The sequence below is a fragment of the Dermacentor variabilis genome, chromosome 3 (assembly GCF_050947875.1).
Source record: "Dermacentor variabilis isolate Ectoservices chromosome 3, ASM5094787v1, whole genome shotgun sequence".
NCBI classification, from domain to species: domain Eukaryota; kingdom Metazoa; phylum Arthropoda; class Arachnida; order Ixodida; family Ixodidae; genus Dermacentor; species Dermacentor variabilis.
In genome coordinates this window covers 166069742-166095708 of record NC_134570.1, presented here as the reverse complement: position 1 = coordinate 166095708, position 25967 = coordinate 166069742, and the positions used below count along the sequence as shown (strand labels likewise).

Below are 25967 nucleotides of genomic sequence, written 5' to 3'. Positions count from 1 at the left end.
AAGTGGAGACGGATCCGATGGGGCCGAGCCACTGCATTGAATATCAATAACCGCATGAAGAGGGTGGTGCCGGCGTCTGTGATTGTGCCGCTTTGTGTTAGCTTGCGGTGGCTCGTCGACAATCGCGGCGGCGTGCAACGGAAGCTTAAGAATGACGCTAAAACGGATCCTCAGCAAAGAAAAGTTGGCAGAACGAGGTCGTAAACGTGCCTAAAGTTCTCGAGAACGTTACACGGCCACGCAAAAAGTTTTAGTACACGCAAATAAACCCATGCTCTTCGGCAGGGGCGAGCAGCCAGTGCCTGAGCGATCGGCGCTAGCCATCTTTTATTCCTTTCGCAACGGGGCAGCCTGCGGCTGTTCAGAAGAAAATTCAGTTTTGTTCGGCATATTAATGCACCTTTAATGCGTACGCGTAACTTTGACGCGGTAACTTTTTGCGGTTTTGTGACGTTGCGTGAGAGGCAGATGAAGTGAGTGCAGCCCGCAAATTTTTGACCAATAGCCGAGGGCTATTGGCAAAAAGGCGTCGAATGAGAAATAATTATTTTTCTTTTGTTCGGTCAAATTGTGCACAATGAGTGTGTACACGTCATATGAGACGGGGAGCTATCACGGTTTTCGTGACGTCGCGTGACAGACAGGTGAAGTGGGGGTGGTCCAATAAGGTTTTTGACCAATCCCGGTGGGCTGATTGCAGAATTGGAAGAGACAAGTTTGGAATAGTTTTACATTATAGCGCCCCAAGTCCGCGTACCGCTGCTGCAACTTCGAGATGTACGGCACTTCAAGATGTACGGCTTTGCTCGAGGATGCAGAAATTTGCTCCATCCACCAGCATTGTATCTTTAACCTTAGAAGAAAGGGCTTCAGCCCCGGAATGTCTGCAAGAGTGAATACGGACCGTTAAGCAATGACAAAGAAAGTAGCGCCGCTTCCTGTCATAGTAAATTTTGCGCACAGTACCTGCACACATTACCCCAACTGGCACGGAAGCTTATGCCCACACTATCGCCAACATGTGAAGAATAAGTGAATGGGCGCAGACTTGAGTATTTTCGCACTATACACCCTAAAAACAAACAGATTTCCGGGCACTCTCTTTGAGGGAGTGTGTGCTTGTCCCATATTACACACTCTTTTGTGAATAGATCAACCCCCTCTGAGAGAGAGTAGGACAATTCCCCGTGACAGAGTTTTGTTACTCCACCGCAAGGGAGTGCTAGTACTCTTCCGCAGAGTGTGAATACTCTCCCTACAGGGGCAATAGTACTCCCCCAGACCGAGCGCTTCTACTCCTCCAAACTGAGACTTCTACTCCAAACCGAGTGTTCCTACTCCCCCAAACAGAGTGCTAGTACTCTTCCGAAAAATGTGAAAGCACAGTGTAGATCCATGGTCACGTTAGAAGGGATTCGCAAGAGTTACACAGTTACACGTGGGAAATATTTTATTCCTTCATAAGCAGCTCCTGCACTTATGCTTGGTGAATGGGATGTAATCTGTAGTCGCCGAGTTACTCAAATGAAACAATTTCTCTCATAGAAGGTCAAAATCTTTATTGATCAGTCACAAAACAAACTGAATAATAATTTGAGAAGCATACTAACACATAAAGCAGATTACAGTGATGTCCATGAGCTTTAGAACACAGCTTGTAATAAAACATAAGTATATCCTCTAAAGTTTCATCAGTATTACAGTGTAGAAATATTCTTTAATATCCAATTGGCTCCTCCTTTTCAAAAATAAGGTGTACAATGGAAAGTTAAACATAGAACAAACGTGTGCAAACTCACAAAGTATTGACACTATGATCGAAGAGAAATATGCGCCACATTACTGGCACAACACCCGTGCACTTATATGGCAGAGGTTACCAGATGAGCTGCTAAGCACGGGGCTGGTAACGTAGATAAATTGTGCAAGCAACTTTTTTGTGGGCCATATTCTAGGAGAGCAGCTCATTTGACAATGTCCTGTACAACGTGTGGATGTTTCTGACAGAGTACAGTGCATCTAGAAATGTGTTCTATATTCTCATGAGAGACCGCAGGTCTAGCTAGCTTTGCTTATATTTCACATAACGTTATTCATGTGTGGGCTGCACGTCATTATTTCTGAGTGTCTTGTTGTGGTTCTGCAGCAATATCCTGCCCTGTCTCAAAGCGGTACAGAGGCGTGTCATATTTCCTATTTGGTTGGCCTCCTCACGAAAGTAGTTTCCTGATGCTCTCGGGATTGATCCGTTACACTTTCTCACAAATAAATAAAATTAAGTTTACAATATTATCTAGTGTGTAGCAAATGAGTATAAAACTACAAGGAGCATTGACATTAAATCTTGTGCATCAAATTTCTTGTCATATATGATAGCTTTTCATTCCCATTATGGAAATAATGCTATACTTCCGAGGACCAGCTTGCATAATTACATGATCAATTATTGCGACTCGTTCAATATGCTTCAGTGGCTATGGTGTTGGGCTGCTGAACACGAGGTCGTGGGATCGAATCCCGGCCACGGCGGCCGCATTTCGATGGGGGCGAAATGCGAAAACACCCGTGTGCTTAGATTTAGGTGCACGTTAAAGAACCCCAGGTGGTCAAAATTTCCGGAGCTTCCACTACGGCGTGCCTCATAATCAGAAAGTGGTTTTGGCACGTAAAACCCCAAATATTATTATATTATTCAATATGCAATCTAACTCAAGTATAGCATGGCTTCAAATGTGAACAAAAATTATATGTGATGCGATGCATCAAAGGCAACATAAGCATAAGTACAGGTAAGGAGGTGCCGAAAAAGACAGAAACAAAACATAAATTCAGAATGGCACTCTCCTGTTTCACATATCCCTTCCATGCATGTGGATTTTGCATGTGACTATGCATATACTTCCACAATGAACCTACTACCTGAAACCAAAGCTTTTTTCCGACTGAAGTGGCTAAGATGCGCAAAAGTAAGAAAAATTATTGCACTTCACAAAATCTTCGTCTCAAGCCAAGTACATATGTGTCTGGGAAGATTAATACATCGCCTCACTGTGCACTCTATCTTAAGTCCACAAATTGACTATGTGCAAAAATGCTTTTATTTTATTTTGCCTAGTAAAAATTTTCTACAGAAGCCCTGAAACTAAGAGGCTTTTGATTAACATTATGTGTTGCCGTCCGCCTATTGATGAACAAGTGTTATACTCAGATGCTCTCAGTTCTTTGCATTGAACGCATCTCTACCTCCACTAGCATACTTGGTTGGCAATAGATTGAGTGACCCTAATCAAAATAACAAATACCTGCCAGAAGCTATCGTATGCCTATTTCTTAGGAGAAACCACAATTTTACATTTTCAAAATAATTTGCGATTCCAAGTGACTCTCCGTCTTCTAAGACGTAAGGTGCGCACCACGGTGCACACAGTTAAAAAGGCCCTAATTGCTCCTTGCTTTCGCTTCGGGAGGCACGAGTGGTTCTAATGAACTGGTTTCGTGAGCATTCACCTAAACGATAATGACTGCTTAAACATGGGATTCTCTTCCCCTTTCTTTAACCTAAAAGGAAGCCATACTTCTAGAATTAGGTGTAAAAAGTAGATAACAGGGAAGACATCAAATTCTATGTGCTTCATGTCAGCATATAAAATACAGAATCACAGTGGTTTGTATTTGCACCCTTGCATTGACGTGCTGTTAAATGTAAGCTATTAAAGCTGTTCAATGTATGTAAGCACCTAGCCAAGAATGAGCTGTTGCTTATTATAGTGAACACGGGCACCGTGCTCATTGCAAGTATGTATCATGTCACTAAGCAAATATGCAATTTCATTGTACCACTATTTTTTTATCACATAGTTATATCTGTTGAGAGGCAAGACAAATTTCCTGTCACTTCTCACAAAACTAATCAGCTTGTTTTATACGTATTTCTAACTTTTCAATGACACTTTCTCCTAAAACGTTGTCTCCAAAGAGCATACTTGCTTTTGACTTTCATTGGTAGAACAGTTTCCACCTTCTGCCCTAAATGATTCATCCGCAGCGTTCAATGTTTACAGATCTCTTTTCCATTCATTGTCAGGATTGGAGGTATTCTGTACTCGTTTCACATTTCCTAGGACAATATCTTATAAAGCATTGTCCATGCATAGGACCCGAGTCATGCCTGTGAAGAACGGTGACGCGATCTCCACGTTTGCTTCAGGTAGCTTCAACAATCCAGAAGACAGACCAAGGAAATTTTTCCTGTCAGCGTACTGTCTGGTACGAGGGACCTTTTGACAATAATAGAGTCGCATCCTGTACCTCGCAAGACAGTAGCAGAATGTCCTTCAAGCACACCTTCTGCAGCAGGCATATACTTTTCGTCTCGTGTATGCGTTTGCGTTCTCCCGCGTTCCGAACTTCCGGGAACTTGACTCAAGGTCAGCGTCTCTACGTTAACTACCTTGGACATATCTACTTGCTGCATTGAGCACGAAGCCTTCTCGATACTATTGCCTTTTTCGGGGCAGTCGCCTGTCTTATGCCGAGTGCGGCGGCACTTTCCGCAAAAAGATGTATTTGTATTTGGACCCTTCGTTATGGTCCAGCAATCAGCAGCTCCGTGACCATGTTTACCACAAAGAAAGCAGCGTGGTCTTTCCTCCTCTTCTTGTCGCTCCAGAGTTCGAGCTTGACCTGGTGGCTTGTTAGGTTCTCTCTCGTTTTTACCTTTGCCAAGGTTGGCTAACCCCTGCGCCTTCGGTAATGATCAATAGCTTCCGCTAGCTTGTCAAGTCCCTGACAATTCCTTTCTCTCAAAAATACTGCCAGTTTCACATGGCAAGTCAACAGGAACTGTTCTGAGACAATCGTGTCCCGCAGAGCATTATATGTCTGGTCCGTATTGGCCATTTGTTGCCAGTGATCAAAATTTCCCAATAGACGACCGGCAATCTGTCTACCAGTTTCCGAATCATCGGGTTTCGCAGACCGAAACTTGTTTCGCTAACCTTCCTCTGTGAACCTGAAGCGTTGCAAGAGCGTCTATTTTAATGTCGCGTGGTCCATGGCATGATCCGGTGCCATTCTGCCGACAACACTTAGAGCTACGCCTGTCAAACAGAGGCTCAGCGATAGGGCCCATTTGTCTTCTGGCCAACCCTGGCTCCTCGCGACGCGCTCAAATCGTTGATTGTATGCATGCAACTCATCGTATCCTTCGTTGAATGCTGGGATTAGTTTGTGCGGACTTTGGTAGCTCTCGGTAACACCTGCGTGCACACTCTCTGTAAGCTGCCCAGTAGTCATGCTACCCGCTGTCGCATCCAACTCCCTCAACTTTAACTTGAGCTCGAGCACTTCCCTTTCTGCCTCTAATCTCGCTAGCGCTTCGGCATCAGCTTCTTTTTTGCATTGCGTTCAGCCACACGTGCTTGACGCGCTTCTCTTTCGCGTGCGCGCTCTTCGTCTACCCATTGTTTCAGTGCTGGGCCAGTCAACCCCAGTTCTTTTCCAATTGCCGTAAGCTTGTCTGTCTCCATCCTCACCCGTCAGACACGCATATGCAATGTGCTGCTCTTCTCGATAGCGTAAGAGCGATCCTGTCGCGGACGCCAGATATGTGATGTAGTTAGGATCGTCACGTTGCAAAGCATGTGACGCGAGGAAGTTGGAGGACAAAGTGCTTGATTAGCAAACACACGACAATTATATTAGACGGCACATAAACACGAAGAATACCTTCAACTAGAACCACGCATGTCAGGCTGCTCGTAAACACGACAAAAAAAAGAAATGTAGTCCCACGAGGTTGCGGTTGAAGTCCGGAGCGTGGTGAGACTCCAAGAGTCCTTGAGGTGGAACACTCGCTGGTAGGATGATGACCGGCATGGAAGAGCAGTCGCACGAGGCAGGAAAAGGTGGACGGCCCACAGCTCCGTAGACGCGAACAGGCCACTCCGAAGTCTCGAGCAATAAGACGGCCCAAGGCGCTCATTTCGATGACGGACGCCCGGTCACTCGAACCTCGCGCGTAGAAGCGGGTTCCCGAGATGTCAGCAGGCCAACCTGAGGCCTCGTGTAAGGCGACGACCCGAGGCGCTCCTCGTCTCGATGACGGACGCTCGCTGTCCCGAACCTCGCGCGTAGATGCGGGTTCGAAGCTGCAGTAGGCCGTTCCCAGGTCTTGTGCCGTGGAATAACCCGAGACGTTCCCTGTCCCGAAGACGGACGCCCGTTCAAGTGAACCTCACCGGTACATGTGGGTTCCGTAGGCCCGGTGGCCCTAGTCGCGCCGGCGTTCCAACAATCTCCGTTGCGCGAGCCCCTTCTCATTCGCTGCACGAGCCTCCCTTGTCTTTCTTTCCTCTTGTTGAGGACAGCCGCAATGTCGTCTGCTCTGGTGTTCCGTACTTTGGGGGTACTTCACCTATGGGAACGCTGGCATGATGAGCGGCATTGGAGCCAGCTATGGAGCAAGACGATGGCGAACGCGCAAGCAGTGGCGCGAGCGCGTCTCGGTGACCACGTGACTTTTAACGCGACAGCGTTAAGGAGCTCGTGTCGCAGAAAAGCCGGTGTCGTCGGCGTCCGCGGCGTTGGCCGTGAGCGATAAAACCCGGCAGGCACTTCATGAATAAAAAAGACCTTGCAAGATGGGCCGGGTGGGAATCGAACCAGGGTCTCCGGAGTGTGAGACGGAGACGTTACCACTCAGCCACGAGTTCGACGCTTCAAAGCGGTGAAAAAGCACCTCTAGTGAATGCGGTGTTGCCTTAGAAACGAGCCGTAGAAAGTTATACTGCGGTGTATATCGGTAATTATGAACATGTAACTTACAGAAGTCGCAGTTACACGAGTAGCGAAGTGCGTTTCCGCTACATTTTTTCAGCGCTTTCCGCACACGCAGAGCGATCTTGCGGCAAACACAGAAGACCCCCTCTCAATGTACGGCGCTGCTCCGACAGGTGGCGCGCCACGCGTGCATTGGGGTTGTGCGGGGACAGGTGCGAGGCGCGTCGCGTCCCGGACTCCTCTCCCCTGACGACGTTTCTCCTTGCTCCCTCACGGGTTGCAGAATCAAGCATCCTTCCATTCTTTAGATCACTATCTGTCTATCTCTCTGCCCGTGCCGATCACGACGTTTGGCTGGCGTGCATCGTTTCCCCGGGGCTCTGAGACACCGAGTTCTTTGGTTCGTTCCGCTTGCTCAGGCGCACGTTTCGTAGCCGCGCCGAACGCTCCGTTGCTCGACGCTCACCGCGTCCGATGCGGGGCGCCTCGTAAGTGATCGCTGCGCTGTAGCCCATTGTCTTACACCCCTTGGCGGGTCGACGGGAACGCTGTCGCGTTCCACTCTTGAAGGCGAAGCTTAAGCGTCCTCCAATTTTTTGTACGGTCTCCGGCCACACCACCGGATTCACCGCTTCATGAGCCGTATAATCCTTTCTAATTAAAAAAAGATAACAGAAAACAGCTGAAAGTGGACCGTATCTTAATATTCCATGTTGCATGGTGTTAATTAGTGATCACTATGTATGTTCTTTGCTTTTACAGAACGGAGGGTCTGCGAGCGCCTCGAGAGCCGACATCGAGAGATTCAGTGAACTGCGGACAATACGTAAGAAGTTATGTTTGTCGTCAAAACGATCACTAGCGGCATTTATTTCTACCAGTTGAAATTTCACCATGAAGCAACTACAAGAAACAAGCTTTATAGTGTACAATCAAAGAGCCAATATTTGCGACATCCTGCGGTCCATACCAGCACGACGCGTGATATATTATGCGTTACAATCGGGATAACTTAGCAACTCAGAAAAACATGTACATAATCAACCGCATTTCCCTGGAACCTCAACCACACTAAATCGTTAAATAATTTAAAATAAATACCTCATCGCGCTGACTGCCTACCAGTCAGGCAATACTGTTATCTCTGCATTCTTACGGTCGTCAAGTTGCGTGAGGTCAATGTCGCCGCTGACTACCACTGTTGCGAAGTCGAGGTTCTGTGCGGCCGACGAAGTTTCCCCTAATGGTTCCGTGCCAGGTGCCGAGAAAAAGGGCTCCGAGTAAGGTTTAAGAGAATGAAGAAAAAAGGAATATAATCAAAAAGGTACATGGTCGAGATAACAAAACGGCTCCACTATCGGAGCACGATATGGTAGCGTCTTAGCATGTGTGAGTCACATTGTATCTCAGCATCCTCCTCCTCAGCTGCTACGATCCGCTTTTTATGCCTGCATCGTCATTGTTCACGGTTTCCATCAATCCGGCGTCAAGAGACAGATGGCGTCAGGAGACCAATCCCGGCGTCGGTGAGCTGGTTGCCCATTTCAGTGCCCCGATGTTATCTGTGACCTGGTGCCCCTGTGGGTGCGCTGGATCGGAAACGCACGCACAAACAAAAGTAGGGGGAACGCACGCTGACTCCGATCCCCGGCGTGGTCATGCCAGTCTGTGCGGCTGACAGGTGACAAGAAGCGTAGCTTCGCACTGACCTTCACTCCGGCGTGGACAGGCCAATTTGTTCATATGACAGGCGTCAAGAATCGTAGTGGGAAGCGTGACAACTGCATGTCGCAAGCGTGAACCAACGAGCCCGAGCAAGAGTTTTACTTGAGCATATTTCTTTTACATTGGGCCCTTTCTTTCAACAAAGCTTTCGCACCGATCCTGCCATATTGTACGTCAACCTGATCGCAGTCTCAGCTTGCTAGTCTCGAGGGGCGCCGGTCCTGTCATTTGTTTACATAAGATTTACATAAGTTTTACATAAGATTTTCGTTCATTGCTTCAACACTAAGATCCTCTTCCTGAGTTAAAGCCGAAAATCTGTTCTGTAGCTTAATCTGGAATTCCTCTATTTTCCCCTCTTACCTCTAACTCATTTATCGGCTTCTTATGACCAGTTTCTTCCGTTCCCTCCTCAAGTCTAGGCTAATCGGAGTTTGTACCATCCTATGGTCACTGCAGCGCGCCTTGCCGAGCACGTCCACATCTTGTATGATACCCGGGGTAGCACAGAGTATGAGGTCTATTTCATTTCTGGTCTCGCCATTCGTCCATTTCCACTTTCGGCTATCCCGCTTGCGGAAGAAGGTATTCATTATCCGCATATTACTCCGTTCTGCAAACTATACTAATAACTCTCCCCTGCTATTCCTAGTGCCCATGCCATATTCACCTACTGCCTAGTCTCCAGCCTGCTTCTTGCCTAGATTGGCATTGAAGTCGCCCATCAGTACAGTGTATTTTGTTTTGACTTTACCCATCGTCGATTTCACGTCTTCATATAAGCTTTCGACTTCCTGGTCATCATGACTGGATGTAGCAACGTTGCTAGACTAGCTTCAGTTTATACATCTGATTAAGTTTCACAAGATCTACCACATTCTCGTTAATGCCATAGAGTTCCTCTATGTTACCAGCTAAATCCTTATTAATCTGGAATCCCACTCCTAGTCCTCGTCTCTCCGCTAAGCCCCGGTAGCACAGGCCGTGCTCACTTTTTAGCACTGTCTATGCTTCGTTTGGCCTCCTAACCTCACTGAGCCCTATTATATCCAATTTGCTACCCGCTAATTCCTCCAATAGCACTGCTAGACGCGCCTCACTGGATAACGTTCTAGCGTTAAACGTTGCCAGGTTCGGATTCCAATGGCGGCCTTTCCGGACCCAGAGATTCTTAGCACCCTCTGCTGCGTCACAGGTCTGACCGCCGCCGTGGTCAGTTGCTTCGCAGCTGCTGGGGACTGAGTGCCGGGGGTTGATTGTTGTATACGTATAAGAGGTTGTGGCCAAGTACTGCACCAAGGTGGCCAAGTACTGCTCTGGTGAGGGAGTGCGTTACCGGTTCTGGTCACCGGGATAAGTCCGCACTCCAGGCCTGTTTATGCAATTTTATCAACACGCGAATTTTTTTTTTATCCGGTGGAAAATTGCGCGGCATCGGGATTCGAACCACGGTCCTCTTGTGCATGAGGCGGATGATCTACCTCTACGCCACCGCTGCAGTTTATACATGATCATTACTTAACGCCAAATTGCGAAATCAACAAAAGAGAAAACCATCTGAAATCCTTGTCACGTTCCTAAATTGGCTCAGGAGGCCTCACCTATTTCACTTTTCTTCTAGCGCACTTCTAAATGATCCTAATACGACGCAGCGTGATTAGGATATAAATTAAATCCGAGTAAAACTTCGAAAAAATTGTGGGGATTATCCAAAACAAGTCGTAACTAAATTTACATTGAGGCTCTTTATCTTCAGCCTTCATCTCCATTTAAGAAAAGAAACTAAAAGACTGAAGCTTTCCCTTCTCCAGCGTTCAGCTGTCACGTTTTTATGTGAGTAAGCAAACTAAATTTTAAAAATCTTCTATACCACGAGCAGAAGAGACCAACGATGCTTTCTGTCTAACAAAAGTTCCTCGAACTTAAACGTTCCGAAAGATTAATGTCGTCGAAGAAATCAAAGCTCATGAACGCTATTTACAAAGCGTGCCTCCAAAAGCACTCCTGCCACATCAAACATGACTCCTTATGAACTCCCGCTCAAGCGCAACTTATCAACTTGCGCGTTACTTTCCAAACTATATGCATTAAAGAACCTGTTTGCCTTGCAGTTCTATACCTGTCGGCATGTAAACGTTCCACTTGAAACTACGCAACTAGCCTGAGCCGAAAATGCTAATAACCTAAATAAAAGATTGTAGTATTCCTTACGTCTTGTCAAACGTTCCGTGTGCAAGTAATCTACTACAACATGAATACAAAAGAACAAAACCATTTGCAACGCTTCTTCCTGATTTCTTGTTCAGGCCTTAACAAATCCCTTCAGACAAGCTCGAGGGGGTCGCGCCTACCGGGGTTCTCGCAAAGTGCGGTCGCGAAGAAGGTCAAAGCCGCTAATTCGCCTGACGCTCCTCGTAGCTGCAAATTTAGGATAGCCTTCGCGTACTAGGAGGCTACATTCACAGACCCGCGCGCGCACGGTTCTCCTAGGCCAGGCAGTTGCCTTTTTTTTTTTTGCCCTCGCGAGTGACCAGCTCTTATTGTAGCAGCCTACAATAAGCTTCCCTTTGTCCCTCTGCTTACAACGAGACGCCCTCGATACGTTTAACCCACGGCTACTACGCCTGAATCTTCGCGAAACTCTCTTTTTCACCACGTGCGTCACGCCGATCCCTTATTTCATCAAACGCCTAAGCTTTACCGTCCTTCGCATTTTCAGTCTTCGGCTGGATCTTGACTTTGGCGCCTTTGCTTCTGTCGCCTTGGCGCTTCGCACGTTTGATTCTTGACGCCTCGACCGCGTCCGCCTTTCTCCTCCTGTGCCGACGCCTTCTCTTCCCTATCTGTTCTGACCTATTAGAACAGCCATAGGTGACATATTCCGGCAGGCCGGCCGAACTTGCCGCTTCCGTACGAACTTGTCTTAACCGCCTCCATGGGTCCCTGCCGTAGCGAAACAGATTGTAACGTTTTTGAACTTGTATGCCATACAAGTCAATGGCGTACATGTAAACAAATAAAACAAACGCACAGATTAGACGGACAGTCTTTCTATCCTCGTCACATGAAGCTATATACCAGCTCGAAAATATGAAATATAGCAAGGTTGCAGCCAGACAACACAACTAGATCATAGGCTCCCGCTTTCACCTTGTGCTCGTTTTGCTCGTCGTCTAGATCATGAAAAGTATTGTCTGGTCGCAGTAAGTTCTAGGAGTTCAGTAATATAACTCGTCCTAATCAGAGACTCACAACGGCAACCGGTTTTTCACCTACCTGCATTTCTTCTTTCTCGCTAGCGCTTCACTCGTGCCATTTAAATAAGGCAAGACTACGCGTACAAACTTGCAGGGCTGAAGTGTCAGCTTTCAGTGGACGATGAAGGGAGGGTGAGCTTCGCGGTGAGTGACTCTTTCAATAAAAGCTTTTGTGGAGTCTTTCTAGTGTAAACCGGCCGTATTTACTTTATTTTCTTTCCGTATCATGGCTTCGGGGGAGAAAACCCTTTTCGCTACTGTCATAGTGGATTTAACTAAAGATGCGCTATTGAATAGGTGCTTTTAAACTGCATGGTGATATCGCCTCCTGCACATTCTTTTTCTTGATTCTTTATTTAGACATCTCCCCGAGTTGAGAGAAGGCGCCATATCAAGGGGGTTACAGCATTTCAAAAAACACGTCTTCATTTTTACAGCGCACTCTTGCCCTTCAGACAAACCGTTCCGCTGCCCCCTCCCGGCCAGTAAGACTCCTCGCAAAAAAATAATTCACGAACAGATTCGGCCTACAATGTAATTGTTTAATTTTCTGCACAATGTCATTACGCTTTGAGACGTAGTGTACTTTTATAAAGTACTTTTCTTTGTCAATTCCAGTTTTGCCGTTATACACTTCGGAAAACAATTTTAGTCTCAATTTTCGTCGTCGCAAAGAAAGATGATCCCGTCAATCTCATGCTTCATTGCAGTGACGCTCTCCCCTATGTCATTTTGTTCCAAAACAAATCTCGCCCCTCGGTTTTATAGCTTTTCTAAACGGTCAATCAAAGTGACCTCCCATGGATCCCAAAGGGGACTAGCGTATTTCAATATCGGCGGCACGCATGTTAAATATGCAGTATTTTTCAAAGCAAAGCTCTGGCCTTTTGAGGTGGCACTGAATAAAACCTTGCGCCCTGCCAGCTTTTGCGACCATTTCATTCACATGTGCACTCCGTATACAATTTCAAGAAAATAGCGCTACCAGATATTTATGCAGTTAGGATCTTGATAGTAGTCCATTCTTTGTGATAATACTTTACAACTGACTTTTTGTTTTTATTAAAAGAGAGATTCACACATATTTTAGTGTTCAGATGCATACTCTATAATTTACATCATCTGTAAATCTGCAAATCATTCTGCAGTTGATCCACATCGCACATACTATTATTTTCTTACAGACAACACAGCCATGCGCAAACAGCCGTATTGATGACGTCATGTTCAAGGAATTGCATTGTTATAGATTAAAAACAAAAGGAGTCCGAACACCGAGCCCTGTGTAACCACCGATGTAACGGCGTCGGGGAGAATGCCACCATTTCTTCTCAAATGCACAATCGGGAAGCCCAAAGGCTGCACAAACTGCAGCCTTTTCTCGTAGGCTTCTGTAAACTGCAGGGACAGTTCAACTGGCTTAATGTGGGTGAAAACACTGTCTCCTCTTAATGCTTCTAAAATTCGGAAGCTCTCGTGAAGATACCACAGAAATGTCCTGGGGTGATACCGACACACTGCTTTACTCTTTATGAATACTTATATCACAGGGTTTGCAGTTGTCACGGAGCTTCGGTGCGCCAAATTCCGCGTTAGCATGCAGCCTTCCAGAGAAAATCAGGGGAAAATTATTAGCTCTGCTTGATCCTCACCGACACCGTAATAAGGGTAAATGGAGAGGCCCATACCTGTAAAGTTACAACACAGGAAAGCTTTACTAAAATACAGTTTTCACATTAAAGCATAGTATGCGGCCAGGCCACAAGAGATATATGTCGAAAGGACACGACAGCATGGTATTCGATGTTAAAATGCGTTCATAGTTACATAGACACGATAAAGGCTACATAAGAATGGTTTAGTCCCTCTTACATGTTTGTATCCGACTCACCTCATTCGCTACTTTCCAGTAACGAATGAAGAACAACATGCTTCTGCGAAGTACCAGAAATCTCGGAGAGTTAGCCCCATTTCGACAAGCCCAAAGCCTTAATAATTAGAGACGGCATACTTCGCATAGTTCCCCTGTCTTCAAGGCTCGGAGACAATGCTGCACCCCAAATCACTATTATAAATTTTTTAGAAGATCATTGCTATTTGCGCCAACTCGATGTTAATATCGAGGGCGAGCGCCCAACTGGCGGTTACCATTGCCACCACTGGCTAATCGCTGTTATGGTTAACTAGCTACAATAAATACAGAGACATGGAAGACATGGATGGAAGACATAAAAGTCATTGCGAAGGACAATCGCATGTTCCCATGCATTACGAAGTTCGTATAACTGCAAAACGAAAGCATTTTTGAAGCTCTCCCGGAAGGTTTGGCTAATGAATGATTTCTTATACCGAAGGAACCTGACGCCACTCTTGAAGAACAATGTTTTATTGAAACTCAGAAGCATCCAACTCAGTCAGTGGCTGGGTTGCTCCAAGATAACGCGCCGCGGACCTCGTGTCATTAGTAATCTTTTTTTCTTTTTTCTTAAAAGTTTCAGCTACCTGCACCATGCTCAAAGTTAGTCGACTTCACACACAAGCGCTTACAAGTGTTGCACATTCTCTTGATATTGTTCGCTCGGCTTAGTTTCACAGGATGTGATCTTGTTAGTCCGTTTGTCCTACATACAATGCCAGAACGAGTCCCATCTTCTAATCTGGCCGGGGCTTGCAAGTGCCGTGTAGGAGAACAAGGTCCCCGACTTTGATCCTGTGTGAAGCAGCCCGTTTGTTGTAGGAAGCTCTATTTCAGACAGGCACTCTTTCGACCAAGGTTCGCGAAGCGTAAGTCATGGCGCTCGTCGTTGTGTCCATAGCGGAAGTAACTGTGACGCCTTTGTCTGTAACTTTTCGATGCCTGAATTCGGCAAAGACGTCATACGTTTCCCAACAAGAAAATGTCCTGGAGTAAGAGGCTCCGGATCCTTGCAGTGCTTGCATACGTAGCTTATCGGCCTGGAGTTGACAATGGCCTCTGGTTCTGTCAGAATAATTTGAAGGACGCTTGCGCTGAGACGTTTCGCTTTGATGCTTTTCTTCGGTGCGAGCTTCACGGACCTGATCAGCTGCTCACAAAATTCACCCCACCACGGCGCACAGTCTTCGACGAACTTCGAGTAGATTTTGAGGTGTGAGAAGTAGTCAAGTATTTTCTTTGGTTCGTGTCGCTTTTCTTATTTGGCCTAGTTCTTTCTTGGTCCTCTTGAATATCAGTACGCTGTCCAAATCCATTACTCAGTAGGCCTCGTCGCGACACACCATGCCGGAATGAATTTAAGAAGGAAAGTGATTTCTTCTGACAGTTGGTCTTCCCAATCGATGTGCCTTTTCCAGAGCTTTTGGGGGGATATCTTCACTCGAATCGTAAATGGTGTCAGAAATCCCCGCTGTTTTATAAAGGCGTGATGTCGTTTCAAGCATGAATCTTTTAGAGCTCGTCCTTTGATGGGCAAATTCTGTGACGTTTTCTGGAAAGAACGATAACGTGTCGGTGACTGGGTGTCACACTTATCCAAGCCCTTTAAGCACTCAAGTGATTTGTCGAAGGTAATTCAGGTAGCTGCACTGAATTAGCACCGAGTATCGAAATTCGCTAGATGACCACATTCATGGAAGCCCTTTCGAAGGTTGCGGTGCTTCAGAGCGCAATCTATGCACTCCCTCAGGCGTTTTGGTGCTGGTCAAAATTTCATCTACCTAAACAGAATTGCGGAGCTCCTGTACCATGCCCGCGTACCTCGGAGCCATCTTCTCAAGATGATGCTAAATAGTGGTCGATAAGATAAAGATAATGCACGTCTTTCCCAACGGCTCTTTAGTGATGCGTCACGTGCTCATCCTAGGCAAGGGCTGTTCTTGGGTCAGTAAGTTCTTGAGCGCCAAATGTCGTAAGGCACCTCTATCCCTTCTTTTCTTTTTTTTTTGGGGGGGGGATGATGATCTGTAAGAAGGCCCTTTCAATATGGGTGATCAAAGTGATGCGACGGTTCCTGAACCGCCGAAGAAGACCGATAAGGTCAGCGTTAAGTTTCTGGACGGAAATCAAACTTTCCTTGAGAGAATGTCCTCCGTTGAAGTGAGACGATGCGTCGAAAACCACTAGAAGTTTTCATGTACGATCCTTGCGAACGACTGCGTGGTACGACATGTAGTAGAATTGCCGGTAGAATCCCCTGATTTACCGTGCGTTGCAAGCTCTGCCACACCATAGTTGACGTATTTTCGAATAGCAGTATTGTAGTCCTGTCGAAACATCAGATTCTGTGGAAGCTTTCGAATCAACTGATGAAGACGTTTGTCGACTGTTTGTTGCCGTCCGAAATAATTGTGGGTTTCCATGGTAAAGATACCGCATAATGACTGTTTTCAATGGTTCTTCTCTCCTTAAAGGACTTCAATACCGGATCTTCAGGGGTTGCTTGCTCTGTTTCCTTTATACCAAGCGTTTCGAGCTCCGTGTGTTTTTTTAACGGAAAACGCGTGGCTGCTGTCGGTAACCGATGTCTTAAAGGGCCCCTCACCAGATCTGGCCGTTTTGAGCTGACAAGCGCTGAGCATACAATGCGTGATAATGATCGTGCCTGCAAAGTATTACATCGCTACGCACCGCGGAAAGACATCCATTTGCAAACCGAACACCGTTTTTCCTTCTCGCGGCTGCTGCGCTCCAAACCGGAGGATGACGTACTCGCATCCCTGCGCCTACGTACTCGAGTCCGCAGTGTGGTGTCGCTCGTGGTGACACGTGACTTCGAGAATTATTCAGGTCACTATCTGCGTATTTTTGTGATCTGTTGCTTGAATTGAGCAATTGAAGTTTAGATAAATTGTAAAACACACAAACGGAACGTCTGCGTGCTTTTTTTTCTTCACTTCGCACCAAAGCAAGAGAGATGTACTTCCACTTCATTTGTTTGTTCCTACGGTCATGCGGTCACGTGCGCAGGTACCGAAACTATGCCATTTTCTACCGTGTTGCTGCGCGTGATCATGTTCTGCGACCCACTTTTCTGTCTCAGTATTTGTGTAGCACTGAATTATACGGCTAGTCATGTGTCCTTGTACGCTGCACGAAACGATAACAGCTCGCGCGCAACGCCTCCAGCGGAAGTGCGCATCGCCGTGACGTATGCGTCACGCAATCCTCGAGGCCCGGCAGGGGAGAACGCAGGGAAGGAATTTCGCTTGCGGAAGCTAAATGAGGTGCGCGGAGAGAGAGTCTCTCTATGCAGTGGAGCACGCCTGCTGCAATCATGTGTTCGCGGCACTAAAATATTTCTATCTATGCTATTATTCAGCCGACTTGTAAAATTTTTGCGGCAGAACACGCCCTAGAGGACACGTAACAACTTCCAGCGTATAACCAAAATTTTCTATGGCGCCTGGTGAGGGGCCCTTTAAGCACTAAGGCTTCAGAGCATGATCGCTGGTGGCGCATGTGGCTACTTGTACATGTAATCTCCTTCCTTCCTTTCTTCTCCTCGCACTGATCCTGCGTCAAGCGCAGGCGGGATCGCTTGCGCATCCCGTACTCATGAACCGCATGTACCCTGCGGAATACGATATGCTCTGTCCTTTTTGCAGAAGAGAAAAGGGTACCCTACCGCACGTCTTGGCAGAGTGCACAGAACTCAAGACCCCCCTCCTCCCCTTCCCACCAACACCCCCAATTCCCAAACCCTTGAGCGATGGGAGACCTTGTTTTCCAGCCCCGCCTTACCGAGTTAGCTCACACTGACGGACAGGGGCCAGGGGCTGCTGGAAACATATGGGCCCCGTAACTAGGGAACCACCCCTTCTGGTGTCTGCGTGCACCAGCGATTTATTCCGAGCCCAGTAAATGTTGCTTCATCATCACCATCATCCTTCTAAGCTTCGTTTCGAAGGCTCTAAGTTGTTACTCTATCTTCTGCCCGTTACAGGTTACCAAAGATAAGTGGCAGTCCCTACCTATAAAGATGTCGACAAATCCCGTAGCTTTAGTGTGCTTTACTTCGGTGAACTGGTATTTAAGATTATGGGGTTTTACGTGCCAAAACCACTTTCTGATTATTAGGCACGTCGTAGTGGAGGACTCCGGAAATTTTGACCACCTGGGGTTCTTTAACGTGTACCTAAATCTAAGTACACGGGTGTTTTCGCATTTCGCGAAAACACGGCGCCCCCATCGAAATGCGGCCGCCGTGGCCGGGATTCGATCCGGCGACCTCGTGCTTAGCAGACCAACACCATAGCCACTGAACAACCACGGCGGGTTGAACTAGTATCCTGTGCGTTCCAAATCGTGCATGACGTTTGCATGCGGACGACATAGCTGCTGGTCGCATATATGCGTCATAACGAGTGCTTCAACGACCACAGATTCTGGTATGTGAACGGAGCTCACTTTGATTAGTACTCGATCCAGGCAGGGCCTTTCCGGCGTTGTGTTCTCCGAAAAATCCTATGGAGAGACATTAGTGCCCTAGAAACTTCTCTGCCAATTCCTGTTTTACCAATGTGCATTGGCTGCCTCCGTCAAAAGGATCCGCACAAGTATCTGATGTCTTCTTCCTGCAGCCCATGCCACAACACCCTGCAAGTATACGTGACTGTTTGAAGCTCAAGTTCATGTTGCTTTAAGCTGTTATCGGTTCTACAACGACTTCAGAATGGTGCCGTTGCGGAACTTAGCGTCGTACATCGTCTGTGCATGTCTTTTATTACATGTCCTGCAGGTAACCATTCGCTGGCAGCTCCTCGACATGTGGTGGTCTAGCGTGCAGCGGAACGGTCGTCCCCCTGCTTTCAGTAGATTCTTTTTGTCTAGCAAGATATTAAAGAAGCAGAGTTCTGTCCCATGCGCCAGTCGTTTTCAGAGGAAGCATAATTTACTGTTGCTAGGCGAGTTAGTAAATGATATCAGAACGGCTGTTGTAGCACGATGTCGCTGTGACGGCGTTTGAACTGACGGGCTCGCGTGTGTCACTCCACTTGGTATGGGTTTGACTGCAGCCGACTTATTGGGCATGGTTTTCTTTTTTTTTTTTGACGGACATGTGGAATACAGAACGCTCCCGGGACTCAACCTCCATTGCGATCAATTTCAGCATAGAGAGCAGACTTGCATTTTCATGTTCGACGTTCTGTCCAGCTTTAACGGCGTCTTCACTTTCGTCTGTTCCATGGTACATGAAAGTTCTTGTGATATTCAAGTGACATGGCATGTAGAAGCGTAACAAGGCCGGATAAAGCACACAATATCCGTCTTCCGACATTAGCGCTTCAGGCCGCGGATCTGAGACTGTACCGTGTCGTTGTATTGATTGATTGAGATTGAGATTGAGATAGAGATTGATTGATGATGCGACAGGCTGTAGATCAGCTAGTTGAATAGCGTGCGTCTGAATTAATAAATCTCCCTTGGCGAAGCGTTTCAGAAGTATATCGCGAGCGTCCTCGCCCAGCGATAGTGGTTTCTGCGTCGCCAGTCAGAGTCGATTTCAAACAAATTAGCATTTCGTGATCGGACAGCTCTACGTTGCCGTGAAGGAGCTGCTCAAACTTTTCCCAGAACGGGTGCATTTTGAGAGCTTTTGAATAAACAGAAAAATGTCTGAGAGTAAGAGGACAGGACTCCGAGGACGCTGGTCTTCAGCTGATTTTAATCTCCGGTAAATGCATCCACATGGCACGCAGTAGCAGACGAAAGAACTAGAATCCTGACACACGCTCACCCCACTCGTCTCCGAAGTGTATCACATACATTTCGACGCACATTTTCGTACTCTTCCATTGTCAGTAAAATAAAGGCAGTGCTAATACATTTATGGGTCAGTTTTCTTGGTGTTGTGACCTCAAGAATCTCTTTTTTTTTTGTCCTTGTACTTTCCCATAACACGTGTGCTGTGAAACAAGGATGGGCACTCGCATCGCTTACAGAGGTCACTAAAGTATATTCAGGTGTACCACAACGTCCTCTACTAGTCCCTCTTTTATTTCTTATGTGTATTAACGATCTCACTTAATAAATATTCTGAAATATTCACCTTTTCGCCGAGTGCGTTGTTTTTCGCAAAATAGGTAACTCCGATTACATATCTGCTCTCCAGGCCGATCTAAACATGATTTCTAGCTGGTGTAACAAATGGTTAATGGAACTCAATACTAGGAAATGCAAAGTAATGATATTATCCCGGGTGGCACGTGCCTTGCCTAAGTATTACCTGAATAACATTGCCTTTGAATCCGCTGACAACGGCAAGTACCTTGGAGTTCAGAGTACGAGCAGCCTGTTTTGGGCTGTTCATACTGCTTACATAATTAACAACGCCAACCAGACTTGGGATTTTTTGAGCCGAAATTTCATGCGGCTCCGCCAACTTTAAAGCTACTCCTGTATATGACACTGACATGCCCAAAACTAGAATATACATCAGCTGTTTGAAATTCGTGTAAAGTTAACTTAATTATCTTGAACTTGTTCAAAATAATTCTGTTCATTTCATTCTTTCTAACTACAATGGAACACCAGTCATTAACATTATGAAAAGGAACCGAATATTGTATCGAGGTTCCGAGGGTCCCGTTGCAGTTTCTGACTTCGGGACCCTCGTCTGTATATTGTCTCTTACACATTCATTGTAGTTAAGAAATAATAAACTGAAAGTGAAACTGAAGTAGCAGCTCTTTTTGTACTCACCAAACAATGTCACTGCCTAGTTTCCCTCACCTGATTTATGCTCATTTTTGTTTGGGCCTTAGCTAACATTGTATACCAGCAGGAATCATTATTTCCTCTTTTCATTGTAACATACCACATTCTTCTAACCAAGTGAAACTACTCTTAATGCTACCCTCTGCAATGCTCCTGGCCTTGAGTGTAATACAAAATAAATAAATAAAGTGGCAGGATCCCGCTAATGACCGTACCTGAGCAAGATGTTCCCCAAGTCTGTCGTTTACGCAGCGCCCAGCTTGGCCGACGTAGCAATTGCCACATGATAGGGGGATGCTCTATTCAACCCCTGTAGTGCAGACATTAAAAGAGATCCCGTGCCTTTTTTGAGCAGACAGACAGTTTGCGCTTTTTATCATTTACGACTCGGCACATACGAGCCAGCCTGTCCATCGCTGAGAGCACAGGAAACCCCGCAGTTGGCGGCTGTCCTTTTGAGGTGGATGGACAAGACACACCTATACGGGACAACTGCTGGCCGTTTACCTATTGAGCCCTGAGATCTTTTTCTTTTGTTCCTTTGGACCTGACCTCCTTTAGGAGGCTCTCTATCACGGAGGCAATGATCTGCTTGGAAAAGCCCGCCTTGCTCAGCGGTTTTACTTGCTCGTGCAAGCTCTTTGCCAGCCGGTGCTCGAAAGGCTAACTGACTGAGGGAACAGCGCAGGCGACTGGTCGCTATACCGAGCTTGGCCAGCTCAGAAAATGCCTAATTTTAATATCCCCTTTTTGGGGCGACATCAGTACATCCTGCTTACGTGTTCACGGAGAAAAATATTTGCCTAAGGAACTGCAAGCGATCGTCCGCAGCTATCTAATGCGCGAATTCAAACGTTGATGTGAAGCTGCTTCAATATAAAAGATATCTAAAAACTCTCCTCACGTTAGATTTGCCAATCTGAGTATCTATACTGTTGTCGCACTCAGGTAAAAGAAGGCCATGGTCGGCTATTGAACTTCAGCAGCTCTATACTCGGTAAGGGGACGGCGGATCGCTGTGTACTCTGTACTGGGGCCGATGTTGTCGCAGCGGTTGGCCGACACGGATTCGGAAGCTGCACAAGTGATGATTGCCTTTAGCAGATGTGGCGACCGCTCGGGTGTCGTGGTCGACTTCGCGTTCATATTCATTGTCTGTTTCCATGCCCGGGAGCCCCGATAATATGGCTGAGCCTGTTTTCTTCAGGTCGGTGGGCAGAGCCAGCAGGCGCTCTTTCACTCTCGGCGCAGGCCATCGCTCCGTCGATTTCTTTGATCAGCCGCGTGAGTTGCGCATGTTCAGCGTTGCATTTTGACTGCAGTGGCTCCGTACCTTGATGTCCGCCCTGGAAGCCGCCGAAGGTAGGCGCCCTTGATCAGCGTCAGTAGGTCGATACGCTCGGCGGCGATGACATTGTAACATCGCCGTGGCTCAGTGTTCCGACGTGTTTTGGTACCACTTGAAGGGACTCGACGTCTTGCACGACGAACTACATTTAATAAAACTGAGAAGAGTCCGACTCGGTCGATGACTGACTTGCTCCAAGATGGCGCGCCGTGTGACTCGTATCTTCAGTCGTCCTTTTCCTCTTTCGTAATTGTTTCGGCTTATTTCCTGTCATATGCTCATACGCCGTCACAAAGAAGCGTCATGTGAATACGTATAATACCACCCGGTAAGGGTAAAAAAAGAAAAAGAGTGGACAGAACTGCGCTTCGTCATGTCAGCTCTTTATTTTGCCGCTTTTGTCGCCAATTATTTCCCGCCAAGTTGTTGTGCCAGTCTCCGGTTCTTAATCCTTCGTCCGCGTAACAATATCAAGTGCAAACACTTCTGAAATATAACACTTTTTATTCATCCTTTTTAGATGGAACCATTTCTAAATTAATTACCTGTGAAAGAGCAATTCAGGCTCTTCGCGTTGGTCACCTAAAGATGCAGACATTACTACCATGATAAATTGCGATTTTCAGGCCGCTAATTAGAGTATTGACTAATAAACCTTCTTATTCAAATAATTTTACGCATTGAAATGGCAAAATTTAGCGCCAGCGATGTGCCTATGTACTAAATTCCCAAAACTAGGGCGACTTGGATCATATCTATCTACAAAATCACACACGAAATATATTGGCGTTCATGTGAACAGTTAAATAAGAACTTTCAAAGTTCGCAGTATTACCGCAACAATAATGCGTGCTTTAACGCATGTTCAAACCAATATTTCGAAAATGATGCTAATCTTGGCATTTCTGCTAAGCATATATGACTGCAAATTCAGTTGCACCTTTTGTAATTTCAACACTTGGTTTAAATGATTGATAGTGCATCATTTCATTAAACCACATAGAAATTCGAATTTGTCGTCAAAGTAAGGTACACCTCTTCGTGTCTTGCACCTGATCAGGGCGAATGGGGGGATGCTCCACACGTGATCATAAAAAAACGTTTGTTCTGCACCCCCTCCCCACAACAAGAAAAGAGATATTGCAAAGAAAGTTGCAAGCAAATACACAGCCAGTACCGACGACAGCAAAATAGAAGCATCGAGCACTGCCGTACATGAACAAAGATACACAATCGCTCCCTGCGCGTCCACGCGATAGCTGTATTGAGTCATCATTGACTTCGGTTGTACAGACAGTACACAACAAGAGTATATTTCACATCTCATCCTCTCAACAATTGCTTCTTTCGCACAAGAAGCTGGTTTGGTGCACCACGTTGGGACATACGCACACAGTGACCACTGGTTGTATTTTATGTATGTGGCGTTTGTAAGCGCTCCGTGCTTTCAGTTTTCACAGAAAATTTTTTTGCAGCCAACAACTTTCCCCATTTTGAAAGCACTAACAGAAACGTCCACGAGGGCGCCTGCGTAGTGTTTCAGTTGAGGGCCGGCAGCCAAGAAATGCGTATACAGCGCACCGTGTTATACCTCAGACCACGTAAAACGGGAGCTTCTGGAAGATGGCTCCACCGCGTCTCCTCACCACCAATGCTGCCTTTTTAATTGCCTCCTTTACCAATATTTGCGGTGCATGATCGATTTAGCCGCCTTCTTTTTTATTAGATGCTCTTTTCCTCTTTTTTTTCACCTTCGACAATCACTCTTGAGAGGAATCATTACAGTAAAACACGTTGCGGGACTAGTTGGTGCATAGCTTTCAAAAAATGAAGCGCCAACGGTAACGGCACACTAAGAAGGAACAAAAGACAGAACAAGCCGCTTTGCCGTGTCTTTTATTCTTTCTTAGTATGCCGTTACCGTTGGCGCTTCATTTATTGAAAGGAAGCTTTAGACAGTGCCCAACTCCGACGCGGCCTATTTAAATACATCTACAACGGGAAAACGTTTTTCTGAGATAACCCGCCAACCGATTCTAGTGAAATTTATTGCATTTGAGAGAAAAACTTAAATTCTAGTGACTGTTGGAAACGGAATTTCTATTTAGGGCCTGAAATTCTTTGAAAAGATTTTCAAAAATTTGTAACTTTGGAAAGAAATAGAAGCACGAAGTTTACAACTTAATAGGTCTGCATCAAGGACAGATATCGCGGTTCTGTAACCGGCATTCATTAGATCATTCAAAGCGAACAAATCCGATATGTCAATATATATCGTACATGAGTTTCTTACGTGGTTTACAAGGGTTCTGAAAAAGCTGTATTTCCATATTACTGAATTTTTTTAGATTCATGTCTAACGTATCACTTTGTCCACTTTAGATGTACTATCATAGGCAATTCACAGAATTGTGATATCATTATTCTTTGCTGAGTTATATCGCCGTAAACTTTTATATTTTTATATTTTCCCAATATTTCATGAAAATTTGACAACCTAAATCAGAAATTCAAAACAAATAGTCACTAGGTCTTAAGTTTTTCTTTTAAATGCAACATACCTCGTCAAATTTTGTGGAGTGGTTGACGAGAAAAACGACTTTTTCTTTTACATGTATTTAGATAGGAGCACCCGAGCTAAAGCTTCGTTTTTCTCGACAACCACTGCACCCAATTTGACGGGGTATGTTGCATTTCAAAGAAAAGCTTTAAATATAGTAACTGTTCGTTTCAAATTTTTTTCTAGGTCGTCGAATTGTTATTAAAGATTGTCAAAAACCAGAAATCTCCAGAAACAAAAATGTCAAGTTTACAGCTCTGTAGCTCAGCTATGAAAAATGATACCATAATTCTGTGGGTTGCACCTAAAACTACATCTGAAGCTGAGAAAATTCATGTTACGCAGGAATTTCAAAAAATGTAGTAATATGGAAATACAACTTTTGCACAGCCCTGTACACAACGTAACAAATTCACCTAAGATATAAAATGACATATCGAATTTGTCCGCTTTTAATAATCAAACGGATGCCGATAGAGAACTGCAATATCTGCTCTTGACGCACACCTATTAATTTGTAAACTTGATTCTTCTATATTTCCTTTACTTCGAATTTTTGAAAATCTTTTCCACAACATTTAGGCCCTAATTCGAAATTCCACTTGCAACACACACTAGAATTTAGCTTTCTCTATCAAATGTAACAAATTTCATTGAAATTGGTCCAGGGGTTATCTGAAAAAAGTGTTTCTGCGTTTTACATTTATTGCAATAAGCCACGTTGGAGTTGCACCCGAGCTAAAGCTTCCTCTTAAGTAAATTTTTGATGTTTTGTATAGCTCTCTAATAGGTCTTACGTTTACTTACATGTGTTCTAGAATTGCACCGAATTTGAAAACCGTACCACGGAAGGTTGCCCAGAAGGTTGCAGATGTTCCATGCTTGACCGTACACCTAGCTTCCCCAAACAGGGTGTCTGCGTGAAGTATGATGGAGGCTTCAGACTGCCAAGCTCAGGTTCTGGCTGATCCAGTCCATCAGTGAACGGTGGAAGAGGGCACCACTAGTTTTTGTTATTTAAAGTTGTAATAAACAAATAAAGATTTCACGCTTCGATAATTCGAGTTTCTATATTGCTTGCACCTTCTTGCCAACGCCTTAGTTCTGTTGACAGTGCGTCGGTTATCGGCAATGTGTCAGGTGAATGTCGCGAAAAATTACATAGGGGCTAAATAAATTACTGTTTGGACTGTCTTCGAATTATGTATTCTTTCGTGATTTCTTGGAAAATAAACTAATTTTTTGCTTTCAGCGATACCCCCCCCCCCTCCAATTTTTAGAGCACTGTCAGAAGCCATAAGTCACGCATATATGTTCCTGTTTTGAAAATTTAATGTTTCTTTCCCAGAGTAACTCTGAGAATAGCGGCACATGTGGAAGAGATATAAAAGGAAGTGTGACTAATGGAATGGGCTTAATAACATAATGATAGGCGGTTATACTGCACGATGAACCACGCGGTCAGCTAAAAGCAAATTTGCAGATAGAAGACCACAGCCTTGACGTTACTGGCACACACCCTTTCCGGCTGATGAGATTTCTCGAAGGCCATGACGTGAGTGGCAACATTTTATTCAGCCCTCTTTCCTCTGCCTATCTCTT

The 25967-nt window shown here is 45.6% G+C and overlaps 1 long non-coding RNA gene across 1 annotated transcript in view; it reads left to right on the top strand.

Annotated features, from left to right (window-relative positions):
- Positions 1-25413, top strand: part of LOC142574303 (uncharacterized) — a 35343-nt gene extending 9930 nt beyond the window's left edge. The window contains exons 2-3 of the long non-coding RNA XR_012826487.1: positions 7543-7606; positions 25184-25413. This is a non-coding gene — a long non-coding RNA (uncharacterized LOC142574303). The remainder of the gene's footprint in view (positions 1-7542; positions 7607-25183) is intronic.
- The last annotated feature ends 554 nt before the right edge of the window (positions 25414-25967 follow it).